This window comes from Scyliorhinus torazame, chromosome 10, assembly GCF_047496885.1.
Source record: "Scyliorhinus torazame isolate Kashiwa2021f chromosome 10, sScyTor2.1, whole genome shotgun sequence".
Lineage (NCBI taxonomy): Eukaryota > Metazoa > Chordata > Chondrichthyes > Carcharhiniformes > Scyliorhinidae > Scyliorhinus > Scyliorhinus torazame.
The window spans coordinates 173,761,185-173,781,671 of record NC_092716.1 but is presented as its reverse complement, the minus strand read 5'-3'; the positions used below and the strand labels follow the sequence as shown (position 1 = coordinate 173,781,671).

General features: G+C 52.5%; 1 pseudogene; it reads right to left on the bottom strand.

Annotated features, from left to right (window-relative positions):
- Window positions 1-389: 389 nt before the first annotated feature.
- Window positions 390-1,230, bottom strand: LOC140384897 (cysteine and glycine-rich protein 1 pseudogene; annotated as a pseudogene).
- Between the last annotated feature and the right edge of the window lie 19,257 nt (window positions 1,231-20,487).

Below are 20,487 nucleotides of genomic sequence, written 5' to 3'. Positions count from 1 at the left end.
GGTTTGTGAGGCACGACCTACCCTTCACAAAACCGTGTTGACTATGTCTAATCAAATTATTCCTTTCCAGATGCTTATACACCCTAGTTCTTATAAACCTTTCCAAGATTTTGCCCACAACAGAAGTAAGGCTCACTGGTCTATAGTTACCGGGGTTGTCTCTACTCCCCTTCTTGAGCAAGGGGACAACATTTGCTATCCTCCAGTCTTCTGGCACTATTCCTGTAGACAAAGATGACTTAAAGATCAAAGCCAAAGGCTCAGCAATCTCCTCCCTAGCTTCCCAGAGAATCCTAGGATAAATCTCATCCGGCCCAGGGGACTTATCTATTTTCACCCTTTCCAGAATTGTTTTTTTTTCCATTTTGTCATATTAACCTTAAAACACTAGTTTTATTGGATCTGGATAACCACTGTGCCATTAAAGAAATATAGTATATGAAGTAACTTGTGACAAGCAATACAGAATTTTTAGAAAACATTTGTAGCTTATAACACACATATAGTGTAGTGACCTGAACTATTACTACTAACGGAACACTGAAATTCAGAAAATACATTGTAGCTAAGATCTACACTGGATTGAAGTGTAGCTTGCTTCAGTTTCAGACTTTCGCTATGCTTCACTGGGTGTTGGCGAGTGCGCCAGCTCCTTGACCAAAGCCAAATCCTTCAGGTCCAAAGTTTTTGCTGTAACAAGCTTTGCAATAGATCCTTGTCAGCCAATGTTGTGGACTCCAGGCCTTTACCACATTTAGCACAGCGGAAGCACAGCTTGTGCCAGGCCTTGCCAGCTCCAATAATTTTCTCAGCAGCATAAACTGACTGTCCACACCTAGGGCACTTTTCCGAACTCCCAAACGTCTGAGCAAACTTGGATTCATTGACATTGGTCGTGGGGCACAGGTTTTATTCCCTGATTTGCTCCAGTGTCCATGTTCAGAGTACCTGCACCTTGGCCATAACCATATCCTTTGGGTCCATACTTTCTCCCGTAGCATGCTTTGCAATATATTTCGTCTCCATGCACAGCTAATGTGGTGCTGTCAAGGTTCTTCTTACAGGCCATGCACCGGAAACAGGACTTGTGAAAGTATTTCCCATCACATTGCACCTCCTCAGCAAAGTACACAGTCTTCTGGCAGACGCCACACTTATTTCCACCATCAAAGTTTGGCATTCTGCTGGTGCTTGACTGCAGCGTCCCGGAGCCCCCCTCGCTCTGTCAGGAATCCCTTTCCAGAATTGTTAACATGTCCTCCTTATGAACCTCAAGCCCTTCTAGTCTAGTAGCCTGAATCTCAGTATTCTCCTCGACAACATTGTCTTTTTCCTGTGTGAATACTGACAAAAAATATTCATTTAGCACCTCTCCTATCTCCTCGGACTCCAAGCACAGCTTTCCACTACTGTCCTTGACTGGCCTTACTCTTATCCTTGTCATTCATTTATTCCTGACATATTTGTAGAAAGCTTTAGGGTTATCCTTGATCCTACCTGCCAAAGGCTTCTCATGTCCCCTCTTGGCTCTTCTTAGCTCTCTCTTTAGGTCCTTCCTAGCTACCTTGTAACTCTCGAGCGCCCTTACTGAACCTTCATGTCTCATCTTTACATAAGCCTCCATTTTCCTCTTGACAAGTGTTTCGACTGCCTTAGTAAACCACGGTTCCCTTGCTCGACCACTTCCTCCCTGCCTGACAGGTACATACTTATCAAGGACACGCAGTAGCTGTTCCTTGAACAAGCTCCACATTTCCATTGTGCCCATCCCCTGCAGTTTTCCTCTCCATCTGATGCATCCTAAGTCTTGCCTCATTGCATCATAATTGCCTTTCCCCCAGATGTAACTCTTGCCCTGCGGTATATACCTATCCCTTTCCATCACTAAAGTAAACGTAATCAAATTGTGGTCTCTATCACCAAAGTGCTCACCTACCTCCAAACCTAACATCTGTCCTGGTTCATTACCCAGTACCAAATCCAATACGGCCTCGCCTCTCATTGGCCTATCTACATACTGTGTCAGGAAATCCTCCTGCACACATTGGACAAAAACGGACCCATCTAAAGTACTCGAACTATAGCGTTTCCAGTCAATATTTGGAAAGTTAAAGTCCCCCATAACAACTACCCTGTTGCTTTCGCTCCTATCCAGAATCATCTTTGCAATCCTTTCCTCTACATCTCTGGAACTTTTCGGAGACCTATAGAAAACCCCTAACAGAGTGACCTCTCCTTTCCTGTTTCTAACCTCAGCCCATACTACCTCAATCGACGAGTCCTCATCAAACGTCCTTTCTGCCACCGTAATACTGTCCTTGACTAACAATGCCACCCCTCCCCCTCTTTTACCACCTTCCCTGAGCTTACTGAAATATCTAAATCCCGGCACCTGCAACAACCATTCCTGTCCCTGCTCTATCCATGTCTCCGAATGGCAACAACATCGAAGTCCCAGGTACCAACCCACGCCGCAAGTTCACCCACCTTATTCCGGATGCTCCTGGCATTGAAGAAGACACACTTTAAACCACCTTACTGCCTGCCGGTACACTCCTGCAACTTTAAAACCTTATTCATGACCTCACTACTCTCAACCTCCTGTATACTGGAGCTACAATTCAGGTTCCCAAGCCCCTGCTGAACTAGTTTAAACCCTCCCGCAGCGCATTAGCAAATTCCCCCCCCAGGATATTGGTACCCCTCTGGTCCAGGTGTAGACCATCCCATTTATAGAGGTCCCACTGACCCCAGAATGAGCCCCAATTATCTAGAAATCTGAAACCCTCCCTCCTGCACCATCCCTGTAGCCACACGTTCAACTCCTCTCTTTCCCTATTCCTCGTCTCGCTATCATGTGGCACGGGTAACAACCCAGAGATAATAACTCCGTTTGTCATAGATCTAAGTTTCCACCCTAGCTCCCTGAATTCCTGCCTTACATCCCTATCCCTTTTCCTACCTATGTCGTTGGTACCTATGTGGACCACGACTTGGGGCTGCTCCCCCTCCGCCTTAAGGATCCCGAAAACACGATCTGAGACATCACGCACCCTGGCACCTGGGAGGCAACACACCAACCGCGAGTCTCTCGCGTTCCCACAGAATCTCCTATCTATCCCCCTAACTATGGAGTCTCCAATGACTAATGCTCTACTCCTCTCCCCCTTCCCTTCTGAGCAACAGGGACAGACTCTGTGCCAGAGACCTGCACCCCATGGCTTACCCCTGGTAAGACCCCCCCCCAACAGTATCCAAAGCGGTATACTTGTTACTAAGGGGAATGACTACAGGGATCCCTGTACTGACTGCTTCCTCCCAGCCCCTCTCACCGTCACCCATCTTTCTTTATTCTTCGGAGTAACTACGTCCCTGAAGCTTCTATCTATGACCACCTCTGCCTCCTGAATGATCCGAAGTTCATCCAGCTCCAGCTCCAGTTTCCTAACGCGGTTTCTGAGGAGCTGGAGATGGGTGCACTTCCCACAGATGAAATCAGCAGGGACACTGTCGGCGTCCCTCACCTCAAACATTCTGCAGGAGGAACATTGCACTACCTTCCCTGCCATCCCCTCTAGATAAAAAAAGAAAAGGAAAGGAAGACCTTACCTGTTATTCACTCCCCTTCTCAGCAAGCACTCACTCAGCAACCTCTGCGCCCTGCACGATAACACCTGAGGGAAAAGAAAAGAAAAACCACTTACCAGTCACCAGCCAATCCCTTACCTGAAGGCTGTGGCATCAAGGTTCAATTTCTTTCTACTTCTACCTGACCTCGAGCCTTCCTCTTGACCTTTACAGCGGTTGTTGGATGGGGTGGAAGGGAGAGCTTAAGTGTGTCGGTGCAGACTCGATGGGCCGAATGGCCTCCTTCTGCACTGTATGTTGTCTGTTCTCTGTTCTGTGAAAAAAATGAAAAATGAAAATCACTTATTGTCACAAGTAGGCTTCAAATGAAGTTACTGTGACAAGCCCCTAGTCACCACATTCCGGCGCCTGTTCGGGGAGGCTGGTATGGGAATCGAACCGTGCTGCTGGCCTGCCATGGTCTGCTTTAAAAGCCAGCGATTTAGCCCAGTGTGCTAAACCTACTTGTAACTATAAAGATTATTATTATTAACCATTTACCTTCATTATTACCCATCATAATCTCACAATTCTTCATTAGGTTATTTCTTAATTCCCTTGTTACCTGTGAAAAAAATTGCAACTTCCCACCTTGCTTCTTTTTTTTGTCTTTTTTAAAATTTAGCATACCCTATTCATTTTGTCCAACTAAGGGGCAATTTTAGCGTGGCTAATCCACCTACCCTGCACATTTGGGTTGTGGGGCCAAAACCCACGCAAACACGGGGAGAATGTGCAAACTCCATAAGGACAGTGACCCAGAGCTGGGATCGAACCTGGGACCTCGGCACCATGAGGCAGCAGTGCTATCAACGGCGCCACCTTGCTTCCCTCCACCCCTTCCTTCCTAAATGTAATCCCTCTTGGGTGCCTCCTGGACAAAGAAAACCCCGGAGTAGAGGGGCCCAGCTTCATGGTGAGAAAGCCGACCGTTGCCACTTTGGACAGCCCCTTAATAAAGGGAAACCCCCGAGTGCAGGGTCACATCACCAGGTAAGTATGGTTGATCCCGTGGGACCGGGGGAGACAAAAAAACCCCACTAGGATTATCACCTGGAATGTCAGGGGTCTTAACGCTCTGGTGAAAAGATCCAGAGTCTTCGCCCACCTAAGAAGCCTGAAAGCCGACATAGTCTTCTTGCAGGAAACTCACCTGAGGGAGACGGACTGACTGCGGGTAAGAAAAAGCTAGGTGGGCCAGACATACCGTTCATGTTACGGGACGAGGGCCAGGGAAGTAGCCATATTGATTAATAAGAGGATGAGATTCCCTGCGACAAGGACGGTTACGGACCAAGAGGGACGGTACGTCATGGTCAGTGGTGTAGTCCTGTAGTTCTGATAAATGTGTACGCACCCAACTGGGACGGCACAGGCTTCATAAAAAAGACTTAGGCGGAAATCCACAACATTGACACACACCGACTGATCATGGGGGGGCGACTTCAACTGTGTACAGGACCCACTGACAGATCGATCAAACCCCAGATCGGGGAAAAGGTCATGGCTAGTGTGGTAATCAGTATTAGAGGTATTACGGTACTCTGTAATGCCGGAAGACCATTGGTGTAGAAGGTACTCTGTTCTCATTGGTTAAGCCTGTCTGCTGGCTCCGCAAGGCGGGGTATAAGAGCCCGTGTCGCCTCAGCAGCTGCCTTCTGTACCTGCGGACAAATCCCTGGGGAATCGCTGGAGGAATTCTACCCTGCCATCCTGGTGTTGGGGAGAAACTGCAGCTCCCCGCAAGTTTCGGCGAGCGACCACACAGAACCTCCCAAACCTGCCAGCGATTGCTGGAGAAAGAGACACTAGGCCTCAAGGAGGCACGGGCACTTGCCAGCTCCCTGGATGTGGCCTCCAGAAACGCCCGCGCTTACATCCCCGACCGCGCGGCAGCCCCCTGGGCAGCGTGGAACCCCCCTGCAGCCGACCCCGATGCATCTCCCATCCCCCCACAAGCTTGTGCTGCGAGACGGCCTGGCAACCCCTGGCAACCCCGTGCTATTTTTGCGGGCAAGCCAAGCACCCCCGAAAGCGCTGTCCAGCCCGTTCATCAAAAGGGCCACTTTGTGGCGGTATGCCAGGCCCGGGCGGTCGCTGTGGTCTCAGGAGACGAATACGGACCACCACCACAACCCTCTCCACGGTCCCCGTGCGGCCGGCGGGAGCCGCCATCTTCCTCCTCCAGGGCCATGCGTGGCCTCCGGGCGCTGCCATCTTGTCTCTCGGACACCACGTGCGATGGATGGGCGCCGCCATCTTGTACACCCCCAGCCATGTGCGACCAGTGGGTGCCGCCATCTTGGCTGGACTCTCAGGACCCCAATTCGGATGACCACACACCGCCCGAAGAGAACATGCAACTGCTCAACTGCTGCCACGACTAGCCTCGGTGACCCTGGACCAGTCTCGGCCCCGAACACTCTCGACTGCAACGACGGTGCTCATCAATGGGCATGAAAGGTCCTGTCTGATCGACTCTGGGAGCACAGAAAGCTTCATACACCCCAACACGGTAAGGCGCTGTTTTCTCCCCGTTCACCCCGTTAACCAAAAAATCTCCTTGGCCTCCGGGTCTCATTCAGTAGAAATCAAGGGGTTTTGCATAGCGAACCTCATGAACCAGGGAAGGGTGTTTAAAAACTACCGGCTCTACGTCCTTCCCCACCTCTGCGCTGCCACACTCCTATGGTTAGATTTTCAGTACAACCTCCAAAGCCTAACTTTCAAATTTGGCAGCCCTATACCCCCCTCACTGTCTGAGGCCTCACGACCCTCAAGTTCGATCCGCCTTCCCTGTTTGCGAACCTCACCCTGGATTGCAAACCCGTCGCCACCAGGAGCAGACGGTACAGTGCCCAGGACCGGACCTTTATTAGGTTGGAGGTCCAGCGATTACCGAGGGAAGGTGTCATTGAGGCCAGCAACAGCCCCTGGAGAGCTCAAGTAGTGGTTGTAAAGACCGGGGAGAAGCAAAGGATGGTCATAGACTATAGCCAGACCATCAACAGATATACGCAGCTTGACGCATACCCTCGCCCCCGCATATCCGACCTGGGCAACAGGATCGCGCAATACAAGGTCTTTTCCATGGTGGATCTAAAGTCCGCCTACCACCAGCTCCCCATCCGCCCTAGCGACCGCAAATACACTGCTTTCGAAGCAGATGGGCGGCTCTACCACTTCCTAAGGGTTCCCTTCGGTGTCACTAATGGAGTCTCGGTCTTCCAACAAGAGATGGACCGAATGGTTGACCGGTACGGTTTGCGTGCCACGTTTCTGTACCTTGATAATGTCACCATCTGTGGCCACAACCAGCAGGACCACGACACCGACCTCCGAAAATTCCCCCATATCGCAAAAATCCTTAACCTCACATATAACAAGGATAAATGCGTGTTCAGCACCGACCGCCTAGCCATCCTCGGCTACGTAGTGCATAATGGAGTTATAGGCCCAGACCCTGAACGCATGCGTCCTCTTATAGAGTTCCCCCTCCCTCACTGCTCCAAGGCCCTGGAACGCTGCCTAAGGTTTTTCTCTTATGCCCAGTGGGTCCCCAACTATGCTGACAAAGCCCTCCCCCTGATCCAATCCACGTTTTTTCCCCTGTCGACAGAGGCCCGCCAGGCCTTCAGCTGCATCAAAGCAGACATTGCAAAGGCCACGATGCACGCCATCGACGAGTCACTCCCCTTCCAGGTCGAGAGCGATGCATCTGACATAGCTAACCCTAACCCTAACCCTAACCCTCAATCAAGCGGGCAGACCCGTGGCCTTCTTCTCACACACCCTCCACACTTCAGAAATCCTCCATTCCTCAGTTGAAAAGGAGGCCCAGGCCATAGTAGAAGCTGTGCAGCATTGGAGGCATTACCTGGCCGGCAGGAGATTCACTCTCCTCACTGACCAACAGTCGGTTGCTTTCATGTTCGATAATGCACAGCGGGGCAAGATAAAAAACGACACGATCTTACGGTGGAGGATCGAACTCTCCACCTACAACTATGAGATCTTGTATCGTCCTGGGAAGCTAAATGAGCCTCCTGATGCCCTATCCCACGACACATGTGCCAACGCACAAGTGGACCGAATCTGGGCCCTCCACGAGGACCTCTGCCACCGGGGGTCACTCGATTCTTCCATTTCATCAAGACCCGCAACCTGCCCTACTCCATCGAGGAGGTCAGGACAGCCACCAGGAACTGCCAAATCTGTGTGGAGTGCAAGCCGCACTTCTATAGGCCAGAGAAAGCGCACCTGATAAAGGCTTCCCGTCCCTTTGAACGCCTAAGTATGGACTTCAAAGGCCCCCTTTCCTCCACCGACTGCAACACGTGCTTCCTGAACATGATTGACGAGTACTCCCGGTTCCCATTCGCCATCCCCTGCCCCGACATGACCGCAGCCACCGTCATAAAAGCCTTCCACAGTATCTTTACGCTGTTCGGTTTCCCCGCTTACATACACAGCGATAGGGGGTCCTCCTTTATGAGCGACGAATTGCGTCAATTCCTGCTCAGCAACGGCATTGCCTCAAGCAGGATGACCAGTTACAAACCCCGGGGAAATGGACAGGTACAGAGGGAGAACGGAACGGTCTGGAAGACCGTCCTACTGGCCCTACGGTCCAGGAATCTCTCAGTCTCCCGCTGGCAGGAGGTCCTCCCGGATGCGCTCCACTCCATCCGGTCACTGCTGTGTACCACGACCAACCAAACACCTGACGAACGTCTCCTTGTCTTCCCTAGGAAGTCCTCCTCTGGGACCTCACTCCCGACCTGGCTGGCAGTTCCTGGACCCATTCTGCTCCGCAAAAATGTGCGGGCGCACAAATCGGACCCATTGGTCGAGAGGGTCCATCTCCTCTACGCTAACCCTCAGTAAGCCTATGTGGCATACCCCGACGGCCGACAGGATACCTACGGTACCTGCCGCCCGCTGGATCCCCACACACACCCCCACCACCAGTCCCACCCTCCCTCCCACCGGCGCACCCCACAGCCGCCCCCTTCTCAGGTGGATCCGTTCTCCCGCCGGTCCCGTCTAGGGGTGATGAAGCTGCCGAAGAAGCCGAAGCCACGCTCCCGGAGCCACAGCTGCCCGAGCTGCTGCCTGCATCACCACCAAAGCAACGACGATCGCAGAGGACGACCAGCGCCCCCGATCAGCTAATTGCTTCATCCTAAAATGTAAATAAATTTTGTAAATAGGTGCGATGTAACGAGGCGAACCACTGTACAGAGGTATACCAGGTACCTTCATAACCTTAACTTCTACCACTCTGTAATGCGAGGCCACCACCCCCGCCGGACCCTTTTTTAACGGGGTGAATGTGGTAGTCAGTATTAGAGGTATTACGGTACTCTGAATTGCCGGAAGACCATTGGTGTAGAAGGTACTCTGTTCTCATTGGTTAAGCCAGTCTGCTGGCTCCGCCCATCAAGGCGGGGTATAAGAGCCCGTGTCACCCCAGCAGCTGCCTTCTGTCCCTGCGCTGCTGGGGGAAATATCTAGTGTAATAAAGACTTCAATTGTCTCCAATGTCGCTTCTGGAGTTATTGATCGAGCATCAGCTAGGGAACTGGGAACATTCATGGAGCAGATGGGGGCGGTGGGCTCATGATGGTTCCTCCACCCCGGTGTGAGGGAATTCGCACTCATTTTGCTGGTGCACAAAGCATACTCGAGAATAGGCTTCTTTGCAGTGGGGGCACCGGTATTTCTAGGAATAGCAAGAGTGGAATATTCCGCGATAGTTGTCTCCGACCACGCTCCACATTATGTGGTTGTGAGGTTGGAGATGGACCTGCTAGCTGATAAGGTCTTCGGTCAAAAAATAGCACAAGCCATAGGTGAGTACATTACTAACAACAAGAATGGGGAAGTCTCACCTTCCACGTTCTGGGAGGCACTGAAGGTGATGATAAGGGGAGAGATTATAGCCTACAAGGCACGAAGAGATAGAGAAGAGAGGGCGGCCTTTCTGGAGGTCGACAGAAAATGTTCCGAGACCCCGACCATAGAGCTTCTGGCGGAGAGGAAAAAGCTACAGGTGGACTTTTTTTAAAAACGTATTTTATCACAAACTTGTATCAAAGCAGGTTACAGCAAGTAAACACCCCAGGAAACATAATTCCCAACAATCAACTATACAGACTGTACAGATTTTTCCCCTTTTTCACCCCCCCTTTCCCCATCACCCACCCCCCCACCCCCACCCCCCTGCGACGAACAGCTCCTCAAACACGGTCACATCCCCCACCTTTTCTCAAACTCCCCCACTGAGCCCCTTAACTCATACTTTATCTTCTCTAACCGCAGGAAGTCGTACAGGTCACCCAACCATGCCGCTACCCCCGGTGGCAATGCCGACCGCCACTCCAGCAAAATTTGTCGCCGTGCAATCAGAGAGGCGAAGGCCAAGACATCGGCCTTCCTCTTCTCCATGAGCTCCTGCTTTTCTGAAACTCCAAACATCGCCACCAAAGGGTCCGGGTCCACCTCCTCCTCCACTATCCTGGCTCAGACCGCGAACACTCCCGCCCAGAATCTTCCCAATTTTTCGCAACCTCAAAACATGTGCGCATGATTCGCTGGCACCCACCCACACCTCTCACACTCATCTGCTACCCGCTGAAAGAACCCATTCATTCTCACCGAGTCATATGCACCGTGTGCACCACCTTGAAATGTATCAGACTCATCCTTGCACAAGAGGAGGTCCCGTTTACCCTTTGCAGTGCCTCACTCCATACTCCCCAATTGATCTCCATTCCCAACTCCGCTTCCCATTTCTCCTTGATCTTCACCATCTGCTCACCTCCCTGCTCCCCCAGCCACTTACATGTATCCCCAATTTTTCCCTCCCCTTCCACATCCGGAAGCAGCAGTCACTCCAGCAGGGTGTATCCCGGCAACCTAGGGAACCCCTTCCAGACCTTTTGTGCAAAGTCCCTAACCTGCAGATACCTGAACTCACTACCCCTCAGCAGCTCTACCCTCGCCCTTAGATCCTCCAGACTGGCGAACCCTTCACCAAATACAAATCCCTCACCTTGACCTGCCCCACTTCCCTCCACCTCCTGTATACACTGTCCATCCCCCCCGCCCCCCCGGCTCAAACCCATGATTCTCGCACAGCGGCGTTAACAAATGTGAGGTTATCCATTTTGGTAAGAATAACGGCAAAAGGGATTATTATTTAAATGATAAAATATTAAAACATGCCGCTGTGCAGAGAGACCTGGGTGTGCTAGTGCATGAGTCGCAGAAAGTTGGTTTTCAGGTGCAACAGGTGATTAAGAAGGCAAATGGAATTTTGTCCTTCATTGCTAGAGGGATGGAGTTTAAGACTAGGGAGGTTATGCTGCAATTGTATAAGGTGTTAGTGAGGCCACACCTGGAGTATTGTGTTCAGTTTTGGTCTCCTTACTTGAGAAAGGACGTACTGGCACTGGAGGGTGTGCAGAGGAGATTCACTAGGTTAATCCCAGAGCTGAAGGGGTTGGATTACGAGTTGAGGTTGAGTAGACTGGGACTGTACTCGTTGGAATTTAGAAGGATGAGGGGGGATCTTATAGAAACATATAAGATTATGAAGGGAATAGATAGGATAGATGCGGGCAGGTTGTTTCCACTGGCGGGTGAAAGCAGAACTAGAGGGCATAGCTTCAAAATAAGGGGAAGTAGATTTAGGACTGAGTTTAGGAGGAACTTCTTCACCCAAAGGGTTGTGAATTTATGGAATTCCTTGCCCAGTGAAGCAGTAGAGGCTCCTTCATTAAATGATTTTAAGATAAAGATAGATAGTTTTTTGAAGAATAAAGGGATTAAGGGTTATGGTGTTCGGGCCGGAAAGTGGAGCTGAGTCCACAAAAGATCAGCCATGATCTCATTGAATGGCGGAGCAGGCTCGAGGGGCCAGATGGCCTACTCCTGCTCCTAGTTCTTATGTTCTAACACCGACATTCCTTCCACCCTAAAATGCCTCCTCAGCTGATTCCATATCTTCAACGTGGACTGCACCACTGGGCTCCCTGAATACCTACTCGAAGCCATTGGCAATGCAGCCATCACCATAGCCCTCAAACTAGACCCCTTACAAGATTCCTCCTCCATCCTACCCCACTCTACCCCTTCTCCGTCCCACCACCGCCGCACCTTGTCCACATTCGCCACCGAAGTATAATGAAGCAAGTTCGACATCGCCAACCCCCCCTGCTGCCTCTGCCTCTGTAGCAGGGTCCTCCCCACCCTCGGCACCTTCCCCATCCGTACAAAGTCCGAGATGATCGTGTCCACTCTCCGGAAAAAGGCCTTTGGTATGAAGATCGGGAGAGTCTGAAAGATAAACAAGAACCTTGGCAGAATATTCATTTTCACCACTTGGACCCTCCCCGCCAACGTTAAGTGCAGTGTATCCCATCTCCTAAGAACCTCCCTCGCCTCCTCCACCAGCTTCGTAAAGTTCCACTTATGGAGCCCTGTCCATTCCCTCGCTACCTGAATCCCCAAATACTTAAACCTATCCCTCGCTACCGTAAATGGCATCCCCCTAAATTAGCCTGCTGTGCCAGCTCATTCACCGGGAATCTCGCTTTTCCCGGCATTCAGCTTGTACCTCGAGAACCCTCCAAACCTCCCCAACAGGCCCATAATCCTCCCCATACTCTCCAATGGATCCGAAACATACAGCAAGAGGTCATCGGCATAGAGCGACACCCGGTGCTCCCTCTGTCCCCTCATTATCCCCTGCCACTCTGCCGACCCCCTGAGAGCCATCACCAATGGCTCTATGGCCAGCGCAAACAGCAGCGGCGACAGCGGGCACACCTGCCTCGTACCCCTGTGTAAGTCAAAGCTTCGTGAGCTCATATCCAAACCCAACCCTTCCCAAAACTTCAAACAAGTATCGCCACTCCACCAGGTCAAATGCCTTCTCCGCGTCCATAGACACCATTACCTCCGGTACCAGAGTCCCCGATGGATTCATCACCACATTCAGCAGCCATCTTATATTACTGCGAGCTACCTGCCCTTCACAAAGCCTATTTGATCTTCTGCAACCACCCCCAGGAAACAGTCCTCCATCCACCCCGCCAACAACTTAGCCAATACTTTCACATCCGTGTTCAATAGTGATATGGGTCTATACACCCACATTCCCCAGACGTTCCACGTTACCAACCTTACCGGAGGCTTGCGCCTCCAATCCCCTCTACCGTCCGTCATCTTCCCCACTTAACTCCCACCCCCTTAATTCCACCCGATACCTAGCCCATCCCAGATGGCCCACTTCTCCGTCCCTGACAATGTCATCTCTCGCCCCCTGCCACGTCGCAGGAACCTCCCCCACCTTTCCCCCTTCTTCCCCTCCCACTTCCCCTCACCCCCCTCCCCCCCCGGCCACCCCTCTTGGCCTTCGCCCCCACCACCTCACTTCCGTTCACCAGCTTAACCTGTTAGCACAGCTGCCCCTGCCCAAAGGCACCTCCTAATGACCTCCCCCTCCCTCTCCCCTCCACTCCTCAGCTCAAGGAAGAAGGCTCCCTGCTGACCTTATCCTCCCCCACCCAAACAAGGACTTCTCCTGAACTCCAGGCAGCCTTCTCCAAAAGCAAACAAACAAATGTTAAACACAAATAGTCCCATAAAACAGGAGAGGGGATGGGAACATCCATCCCCACATAAACCTTTCACCCCTACAACTCCTTACAATCTCAATATTGAACAGAACCCCCCCCTCCCCCCCCCCCTCCCACAAAAGGCGAATATCCCCCAATCCCTACACCCACTTCAAACAGGCTCTCGACCATTACAAAGTGCCAGCACCCCGGTTCCCAAGCATTGTCCACTCAGTTCTCCCCCAGTTTCTGCTCCTTAATGAAGTCTTTGGCCACTTCTGGGGTCTCAAAATAATCCTCCCGGCCTCCGAAAGTCACTCTTAATTTCGCCGGGTAGAGCACCCCAAACCTGATCTGCCGCCGGTACAGCACCCCCTCGGCCTTGTTGAAACCTGCCTGCCACTTTGCCAACTCGGCTCCGATGTCCTGATAAATCCGGACGTTATTTCCCTCCCAGTCACAGGTACGCTTCTCCCTGGTCCACTGTAGAATTTTCTCTTTCTCCACAAATTTATGGAGTCTCGATCACCACCCGTGGCAGCTCCCCAGCTCTACACTTCTGACTCAGGGATCTATGCGCTTGGTCCACTTCAGGTGCCTCATCTAGCACCCTTTCTGCCGCCAGCCCTGCCAGCCTCTTCGAGACACGTACCTCATGGCATTCACACCTTCTACTACTTCAGACAGGCCCACTATTCGCAGGTTCTGTCTTCTCGAGGTATTCTCCTGCTCCTCCACCTTTGCCCTCAACATTTTACAAAGGTCTCCTAGGAGCCCCACCTACACCTCCAGAGCCACCACACGATCGCTGTGGTCCGAGATCACTCCTTCAATCTCCCGAATCTGTGACCCCTGCACCTCCAAACACTTCTCCACCCATTCCAGAAAACTCTTTAGGGGTGCTACAGCTTCTGCAATGGCCTTTGCTTGATCCTCATGCATTTCTTTTCTCTGTTTATGGAATTCCTCCTTGATAAAAGCCATCAGTTCCTGTATCTGGGGCTTTCCAGCTTGCCCCTTCCCTGCCTGCATGCTGGAAGAGACTGTCTGTGCAGCACAAGACTGTTTCAACTTTCCAGCCAAATCTCTCACTGTTTTCTGCCGGGTCTGGTGATCAGAATAAATACCACTCCAGGGGTAAAGTACTCCTCTAACATTCACCGATGCCTTTTCATCAAACTTCCACCCAGTTCTGTGTAAAAAGAGCTCGTTTCTGTGACTTAAAGCAGGAGCAGCCCTGTATGTGACCATTCACTCCATGGTCACAACCAGAAGTGCTACAGATGGACTTTAACCTGCTATCCACTAGGAAAGCAGTGCACCAACTCCGTGAGACACCTTCTACAAACACGGAGAAAAGGCTGGCCGCCTACTGGCTCACCAACTGAGAAAGCAAGCAGCCACGGGGGAGATAGCGCAGGTGAAGGATAGCAGAGGCCGACTGGTAATCAGGCAAAAAGAGGTCAACCAAGCAGTTGAGACTTTATACCAAGGGCTGTACACCTCCGAACCCCTGTCAGGGATGCGGAGATGAAACAGTTCCTCGATTGACCAGTCATGCCAGTCGTGGGGGACGATAGGCAGGGGAGCCAGAAGCACCAATAGGACTGGGAGAGATCATGGAAAGTATCAGCTCCATGCAGGCGGGGAAGGTGTTGGGACCTGATGGGTTCCCGGCTGACTTCTATAAAAATTTCGCAACATCACTGGCCCCACACCTACGGGACATGTTTGCAGACTCACTAGCGAGGGACACCCTGCCTGCTACGATAACGCAGGCCATGATATCGCTGATACTCAAAAAGACAAGGACCCGACAGGATGTGGATCATACAGACCCATTTCACTGCTTAATGTAGACGCGAAGATACTCACAAAGGTCCTGGGCAAGAGACTGGAGAACTGCGTACCAGAGGTGGTCGCAGAGGACCAGGCGGGCTTTTGTCAAGGGTAGGCAGCTAACAGCGAACATCAGGCGGCTGCTGAATGTAATAATTACCCCCCCTCTCCAGGGAGAGAACACCAGAGGCAATCATCTCCCTCGATGCAGAAAAGGCCTTCGAAACAGTTGAATGAAATGGAAGTACCTCATTGAGGTACTAGAACGGTTTGGGCTGGGGACAGGATTCACCTCGTGGGTGAAACTCCTGTACAATGCTCCCAAGGTGAGCATTCGGACCAACACCACCAGCTCTGAATACTTCCAGCTGCACAGAGGCACAAGGCAGGGATGCCCGCTGTCCCCACTCTTGTTCACCCTGGCAATCGAACCACTGGCGATCGCTCTGCGAGCGTGAATAGCTGGAAGGGATCCAAAGAGGGGGAAGAGAGCACAGAGTGCCGCTCGATGCAGATGACCTGCTTCTCTACGTCTCGGACCCACAGAGCGGCCTGAAAGCAATCATCAACTTCCGAGAAAGTTCGGAGCCTTCTCGGGCTACAAACTCAACCTGGGCAAGAGCAAGGCGTTCCCGGTGAACCCGGATGGCGGAGGGACAGAGCTGGCGGGACTACAATTCAATCTAGTCCTAAACAGATTCTGCTACCTGGGGATCCAAATAGCCCATGACTGGACACAGATCCACAAGTGGAATCTGACCAGTCTGGCAAAGGAAAAGGAAGTAAAAAAGGACCGACAGAGATGGGCTGCACTCCCTTTCCCTGGCTGGGAGAGTGCACGTGATCAAAATGAATATACTGCCGAGATTCCTCTTCCTGTTAAGATCCATACCGATCTTCACCCCCAAAGCCTATTTCCACAAAGTAGACAAAATGATTATGACGTTTGTGTGTGTGGTGGTGGTGGGGGGGGGGTGGGGGGGGGGGGGGGGGGGGGGGGGGGAGGAGACAGCGCTCCCACCCACCCCCCACCCCCATCAAAGTGCACATCCAACCCAGTGGTTGTAGCCACACTGAAGACGTGGAACCAATGATGCAGCATTTCGGTCTAACTGAGATGTCCTTTATGGCCCCCATCTGCGGCAACCACAAATTCCTGCGAGTTATGCTTGACACCACCTTTAAAAAATGGAGACAGGACGGGTTGGGGGGGTGCGCTAGCAGTTAGGAACCTTTATATAGGGGTCAGGCCTCGACCTTGGATGAGCTGACAGAGGACATGGACCTCCCACGGGGCAGGAGCTCAGGCACCTCCAAATTAAACACTTTCTCTGCAAGGAGACGGCAAAGTACCAAAGGGCCCCGAGAGACACTCCACTAGAGGAGCACGTCCTAAGACATGAACTTGTTTGTAAAACAAGGAGGGGGGAACTGTGGGAACATATACAGACAGTTGCTGGACAGGGAAAGCCTACCACTGGATGAAGCTAGACTGCAATGGGAGGACGAATTGGGTTGGGGACTCTGGAGCGAAGCACTGATCCGGGCCACCTCCACCTCCTCCTGCGCTAGTCTAAGCCTCATGCAGTTTAGAGTGTTGTACATATTTTGGTCAGGATGGTAATTGGAGATATGACTTGATTAAACTGGATTCCAATCACTTTTCTTCCCAACTAAATCTCAGTTCCTTTAGTTGAGGCTGTATAATACACTGACCCAGTAATGACACAATTCCTGTAACTTTGCCTTTAGCAATACTGGTTACAAGAGACACAGGTCTCCAGTGTTTAAGATTCTACTCCTATTTCTTGGGGCAGAGGAGATATTTACTTTAAAAACATCAAGGTTTCCCTATTGCAATCACAATCATTAGTTGTGCTGAACCCTATTCTCAGACAGCAGACATTTTTGTGCTTTCAATTACTTTACTTTAGTGTCCTTTTAGCAGGTTAATTGTTGCTGCTTGTTCTACATGGGTTTGATGATATCACATGCTGAAAAATCAAACAGATGCTGCAGGAATGTGTATCAGCTTGTTCAACAAATAACTGGGTAAACAGGCTGGAGCACATATACTTAGCAGTCATTGGGTTCTATTATTTGCCTGTCAACTGGTTAAACAGAACATTATGATTGATTGATTTTTTAAAAACTGTCTCATTGTTGCTCCTCTCCTTCAGTCATCTACTATTTTCCAGCGGAAGGGATCCAAGGTCGCATTTCAGAGTTGTCATAGAATTTACAGTGCAGAAGGAGGCCATTCGGCCCATCGAGTCTACACTGGCTCTTGGAAAGAGCACCCTACCCAAGCCCACACCTCCACCCTATCCCCGTAACCCAGTAACCCCACCCAACACTAAGGGCAATTTTGGACACTAAGAGCAACTTAGCATAGCCAATCCACCTAACCTGCACATCTTTGGACTGTGGGAGGAAACCGGAGCACCCGGAGGAAACCCACGCACACACGGGGAGAACGTGCAGACTCCGCACAGACAGTGACCCAAGCCAGGAATCGAACCTGGGACCCTGGAGCTGTGAAGCAATTGTACTAATCACTGTGCTACCATGCTGCCCAGTAGATTGATGACCTCTCATCAGAACTGGGAAAAGTAAGAAATGTGGGGCCAGGTTATCTGTTCTTGACTCCAGTGACGCCAGGGCAGGATTAGTAGAGTTCTACGGTTAGCGTCGCGCCTGGACCAATTCAATGACCGTTAAAGGGCAAGCACAGGTGCCACGTGGAACACAATCGATTCCAATGAGAAACGGTGCGGGATTCACCATGTTCTGGATTGACATGCGGCAGGCTGACAAGCCGCAGACGCATATGCACATTGCACTCCCCACACACACTCATTGCAGCCAACAAAATAGCAGCAAAACAAGCGGCACCCGGGCATACTGACACAGAACGGGAGATGCTGCTGGATGCCGTGGAGGACAGGTGGGCGACCGTGCGGCCCCTCACTGCAGCAGAACAGAGGGCTCTGGAGGTGGTCGGTGGGCCCGAAGAAAGGACAATCACTTTGGTCATGGGGACAGGAAGTGACACCCTGCTGAGTTGCGGTTCCCCATGGCACATGTGTCAACCCCCCTCCACCCCACACCCACCACCACCATCACCCACGACCCCTTCTCCACCACCACCCCCCATTCCATCTCACTGCCCTCCCCTCACCCCCCCCCCCCCCATTCCCCACGTATCCCCCGCCCCGGACCACCGTGCAGTCATACACCCTGTTTTGTGTCTTGCATGAGCTGCTGGTTTTGGGGCGGGCCCTTCTGATGACCCCGACACCAAACACAACCCCAAGGGTCAACCAGTGGCGGCGATGACACCGATACGGATGGGAGTCCTCGACCCGCATCCCGAGACACTGACTTCCCATCACAGCTGTCTCCAACATCCTCCACCACCTCAGAGACACTCACCTCAGTTGAGCACTTTAGTGAAGAGGTTCCTGGGGCACTATCTGGTGTGCACCACACACATGCTCCTGTACATCAGGTGGAGGTAGGAACTCCCGAGGGGGTGGACGGTCGGAGGGCGGGCTGACCCTGGGGACTAGCTGCTGTCTAGAAGTGTTTCGGGCTTCTGGAATGGATGGTCTCATCGATTGTGGAGATGCAGTCGCAGAACCAGGGACTGCATGCATGGTTGTCGGTGAGCACCCGGCACCTGCAGGTGGAGGAGCCTTGGTGCTGCTTGTCTTGCTGCTTTCATGTTGGCTGGAATGAGTGTGTGTGGGGAGTGCAATCTGCATATGGGCACAGCAACAGGAGGTGGTGTCAGCCATGTGTCGACCCTGGCCAACACCACATGGGTGACGACCGCGGTGAAGGCCCTGGGGGCAAAGATTTTCGCCATGGGTCAAGATGTCCAAAGCCTGGGGCAATCTGTGCGTGCGGTGGTTGAGACCCAGCACAGGGCTGCCCTATCACAGGCAGCCATGTACCAGAGCCACCTGGACATTGCAGGGGCACTCCAGAGCACAGTCCAATCACAGCGGACCATGGCTGAGAGCGTTGGTGGCATTGCCCAGGTGCTGGCCGATGTGACACAGACCCAAAGGGAGGTGGCCCAGTCCCACAGTGACATGGCGCAGTCACTGGCTGATGTGGCACAGATCCAGAAGGTGGTGGGACAGTCGCAGCGTGATGTGGCACAGTCCCAGATGGAGGAGGTCCACTCCCTGTGCTCCATGGCCACGAGCATGCAGACCTTGGTCGGTACGAGAGCGGGCCTCCAGGGCTGGCAGCACCAGGTGGCGGGGGAGCCTCAGAGGTTCGCTCCTCTCGCACTCCTGCCCCATGGAGTAGCCCGGGGCCCATCGGGCACCATGCGGGAGGCGATGGGGATCTGTGCCAGTGTATCATGCAGGGGAACACCGCAGAGCCTTGGATTCTTCCACCCCCCTACCCTCCCTGTCCCTGGTGTATCAAATGGGCAGCAGGCAGACCAGGGTGGTACCATGCCACCTGGGACACCCGAGCAGCAGTCGGGCCCATCCAGGCCTCTGTCAGAAGGGTGCGATGGATGGGCTCATCAGGGCTGGCTGCAGGGAGAATGGGGGTGGAAATGGGGGAACGTTGTGGATGGGCTTGGGGCTTGGCCCTGGTACCGCAGTTCAGCCAGCGCGTACCACCCCGGTGTTCCACCCCCATTTCCCCCCACCCCCAACCTCCGCCACCCCACCAGGGATCCGATGGGACCGCGTGATGGAATGGCCAGCTCGCATGCAGGGATCACCCAGGTGGATGGTGGAAAGTGCTACTGTGGGCAGGAGTCAGACATTGCTGAACGATTTGGAGCATCAGAGCTCATTAGCAGAGCGAGTTGTCATCCCGCTGTTACTGCCAACCCAGAGCCTGCACCTCGTGGTGAAGCAGGTAGGAATCACGGAGAGTGTTGCAAGCAGGGGGTGGCGCAGGGTGTTCATGGGAGGGGTGATTGGTCGGTTGGGGATGGGGATGCGATGTCCGTGCCCCTGGCCAGTATTCTAGTCGGTGAACCTGGAGGCGATCAGAGGGTCCCATGCGCGTTAGCCTAGGCGCATACATTGTGCGGCGTCCCTTGCCTGCCTGGGTCCCATGTCCTGCTCATCCTCACCAATCTCCGCTCCCTCCTTATCGGACAAGGACTGGTGCTCATCCTCCTCCAGCACATCGCCCCTCTGCTGCTCGACATTGTGGAGGATACAGCAGGCCATCATGATGTGGGAGACTCTCCTCACGCTATACTGGAAGACTCCTCCAGAGCAGCATTGCTTATCTCATTGCACCAAGGTTCAGGGGCTGGTTTAGCACAGGGCTAAATCGCTGGCTTTGAAGGCAGACCAAGGCAGGCCAGCAGCACAGGTCAATTCCCGTACCAGCCTCCCTGAACAGGCGC